Consider the following 4,348-nt stretch of genomic DNA (forward strand, 5'->3'; position numbering starts at 1 on the left):
TTCACACAGTGTGAGAGCTCAGATCAGGCAACAGTTGTTGAATTCATGGCCCCGCCTCCCCCTCCCTACCTCCCCCTTGCGGGTGGTTGCTTAGCAACTGGCTTCTGTGGGTGGGGCTTGCTAGAGTCCTCACATTGCTGCACACTCTGCTTTCGGCTGCCACCTACTCAGGCTATATGTATTTGCATATGAAGCCCTGCCTGCCTGTGTCTGTCTCTGCTGTGGAGGCCGGTGGATGTGGGCTGTAAAGAGGGGGGAGGGAGGTGACTGACACTAAAACTGAAACAGTTTGTCTTACGTGATGCAGCAGATTCGGTCCAAAAGAAGACACGTATTTGTTAGTCACAATTAACCAGAGTGGAAAAGAGGGAAGAAGCAACAGGGTGTTGCCACATCAGCTGAAGGCATTTGCTGTTCATTTCACTCCAGTAAAACTGTCAGTTTAAAAATAAAATCCCTGCTGTGTCCTAGAAGAAAAGAAGGAAATTAGGATGTATCACAAAACATAACAAACACTGGCAATTAATTTCGAAATAGAAAATAATCTTTAGCCGCAAACACAAACCAAGCTAATATCATTATATAAACTATCCCTGCGCTTTTACATAAAGTCTTTACATCCCAATTTCTTCTCACTCCTAAAACAGTGGACATATTGGTGCAGTTGGGTGAAACTTTGCACAATGCAAGACACTTTCTCCATGTTTCCTATTTCATTTGTAAAATCACATGATTTGAAGTAGGAAAATCCTCAAATCTCCTATGAAATCCTTTAAAAAATGCATGGATTTCAATCTACACATGTAAAGCTGTTTTTCCTGGTACTGCCTGATGTCTTATACAAGTTATTTCTCAAAGACTCTTCAGAAGCCATGAGTAATTGGAAAGAAATATTCTCTGTGTGGGTTTAATATTTACCATTTTTCTTTTTAAACTCTTATCTCAGCTCTGCAGGGCATTCGTTCACTCTTTCTGCTGCCAATCCATCTTCACTTCTTGCTGGTACTTAAAAATCCCTAAAATTGTTCCTGCTCTTGTTGAATGCTCAACAGGCTCTTATCACAGTCTGGGATACAGACAACAACTTGGAGTCAGCACAGAGGATCCAGGACTTATCATTGTCCAGCTCTATCATGTGTGCTATAGTCTTGTTTTGAAGTGTCCTTCCCTATGGTGCCAATACTTAGGAGTAGTCTTATGTTAAAATTGAGTTATGTAGTATTTTGTTAGCCTAATGTAAACTCATGCATCAACACCTTTCCACTTTGTTCCCAGTCAGGGTTATAATTAGAGGAATATGCATAAACTCTCAGCAGGTTAAAATCAATATGTACACTTGTGTGAAGCTACACATTTTCTGTAAAGATAATGATGAGATTACCTTCTTTTACTTGAGGTAGTGGATCAAGTTTTTTTTAATACACCAACAGCTGTTCAGAATTACTGTTGCAATACTTTGCTTCTAATAAATGGTCATTAACTGCTTGATAAAATCAGATTTTTATGGGTGACAGCAAATATTTTCAAAGTCATGTTTGCTGTATGCCTGCATCGTTTGACCGATTGAACAAGCCTCCCCAATAAGCTCTCAGTCAGTGTTGCTACTTCCCATAATACGGCTGTCCTACTTACATTTGATGGATCTGTTTCCCATGCTGTGGAAACATAAATCACATTACACTCCACTGCCACAGCAAATCCCCTCCGGTTTCTTTGAAACTTGAAATAAAAAGAGACAGTTGATGGTGTCTATAGTTTATTTTCCTTCTTTTTTTTTTAGCGCTGCTTTTGTTTGTTTGTCTCTTTTTTTTGCATCCCCATTTTTCTTGAGCAGGAGGTTTCAGTCAAACATTAGAACTATTTTGGTTATGCAATTCACCCTGATGACAACATTTTTGCATATTCTGGGCATATGTGTGAATATCGGTTTCTGTGTTTGTATGGTGTTAGTTCAAGTTTCCACACTTCCCGTTGTGTTACAGCAGCATGAGTCAGCTGCATCTGGCAAGAGCTGATGCAGCTGAGCCAAAACTTAATCCCAGTAAAATTACAAGGAAATGTCAGTGACCTTATTACTCTCACCAACCCACTCTCTCTTATATGTTTGGTTTTCTCTTAATTTCAGAGAGCCCATGTGCTCCCAGTAGTTGTTTCAAGTAGCATCATGAATTGATGAGAAAGAGTGAGAGAGGTGGTGAGGTGATGAAGAGGAGGAAAGATATGATCCACGAGCCTTGGGAGCCAAATGAAACCTAATTATGTGGAAAGGAATGCACCCTTCCTACAATCTCCTTTCTCTCTCCCTCTTGCTTTTGCTCTCCTTCACTTCTCAAAGATGTTGGCAGTGGCTCAACCAATGGCCTGTGGCTATTTGTTTATGTGCAATTTGTTAGAGGGTTGGCCCCTTTCCCCCTTTTCACAGAAGCCATTTACAATTCTATTCATGTCTACCTGCCTCATTCAGATGGCAACACATAGTTATGAGCCAAGGGCCTGGGTTTCATGACATGCTACACAAAGTCTTATCACAGTTCTGTTAACCCTATTCAAAGAGAAGATGACACTAGAGAAGATGACCGTGGGTGGCAAAGAGGAAATGCTGGTTTAAAGATTTGTATTCTACTCCTCTCATTGAATCAGACAGGGGGCTAAAGTCAACCCAAACATACCTTCACACATATACAAACCTAAGCACACACAAACAAACCCCAAAAAACAAATCTAACAAATGTGTGTGTAGCAGAGTTCAGCCGAGGCAGGTCTGTGGGGATTCAACCAGCTGCTGGGGTTCGCAATGCAGCAAGACGAATGATAGTGAGTGAAGAGGGTGGGGGGAGAGATGGATCGAGCATGAGAGGGAGAGGCCCCACAGAATAAGAGAGGGAAAAAGAGAGCAGAGGAAGCATTCAAGAAATAAACGAGGCAGGGATGCTCTTCAGGGGGCAGTGGCTTGGTAGGCTGCTCGTTGGAGCTGAGCTGTGTGAAAGCCAATAACTCCAGTGCTGCGACTTCTTCTAGATACACAGAGGAGTGGGCATATGAGAGGACACGCACATGCACGCACAGATTCACGTGTGGTTAACATGCTTTCATGCACTGCCGCCGTGTACTTCTCTTGTTTTCTGTGATAATGTTGTTATTCACGAGTACATCCAGACTGTAAGGGCAGCAGTTCTTCAGTGTGTCCTTAACTGTGCAGTTCAACCAGCCTTGGGTATTTAACCCTCTGTACTGCACTTGATTTTCCAGCCTACTGAATTCTTTTGGTGCTCCTCGCCCTAGAATTTCCATAACTCCAGTCTGAATTATTGCATCGACTCACTGTGCTGCATTAGGTATGTAATTTCTTGCATAACCACTAACTACACATAATATGTCACAAATAACTGTTATATGTTAACCATTTATATGTTAGATTTACCATACCATACCCTACCCTACCCTACCCTACCCTACCCTACCCTACCATACCATACCATACCATACCATACCATACCATACCATACCCTCTATTATTATGCAGACCTATAGCCTACTGTACATTTAGATTGGCATCTGTTAGAGAGTCTAAGATCTGACAACATATAAACATGAAATGTGATTCACTCTAATGACAGCGTAGGCAGTGTAGGTGGTGAGAGGAGAAGGGTCAGACTGAGTGTGAATGAGCACGTCAGGGAGAGAGCGAGTGGGGATGAAAACTGCTGATGCAATATTCTATCTCAACTTTGACGGTCTGGATAAAAAAAGTCAGACCATGAATCACTGAGTCTCAGTGCTAGAATTGAAATAAGTCGAAGATGAATTTCGCACGAGAAACATGAAGCGAAGGCAGAAAGGCAAAACAGAGCAGAGAAATCCATCTGAACAAAAAACATTTCAGGTTTGCTTTACTATGTCACTATACTTCATCGGGAGGCAATGCACATACACACTGAACACTTTTCCTGTCTAGACAAACACGGAAGTGACAATAGCGACACCGTAGTAGCACAACACTCAAGTACACACAAAGTCCTTATATAACGTCTCTGGTACACATAGGCGGTAACACTTTATAATAAGTAGGCCTACACACTATTAAACATTAAGCATTAATAAATACTGAACTCTTTGTTTCCATTGATGTAGTAATTTATCCTGCCTGTAATACACAATATTTTGAAGGAATCCTGCAGCTCAAACATTTGGAGGATGAGCCACTTCCAACAGCATGAGAAATCAATATGTTGGTGACAATATGGCTCAAACACAATTGAAAACAGGCCACTGGGTTAGTAGTGCCTGCAGGGAAAACTCTCACATAGTTGTGTAGGTATTGATTACTGCTCACATGATTGGATTGCAT

Source organism: Trachurus trachurus (genome assembly GCF_905171665.1).
Source record: "Trachurus trachurus genome assembly, chromosome: 1".
Lineage (NCBI taxonomy): Eukaryota > Metazoa > Chordata > Actinopteri > Carangiformes > Carangidae > Trachurus > Trachurus trachurus.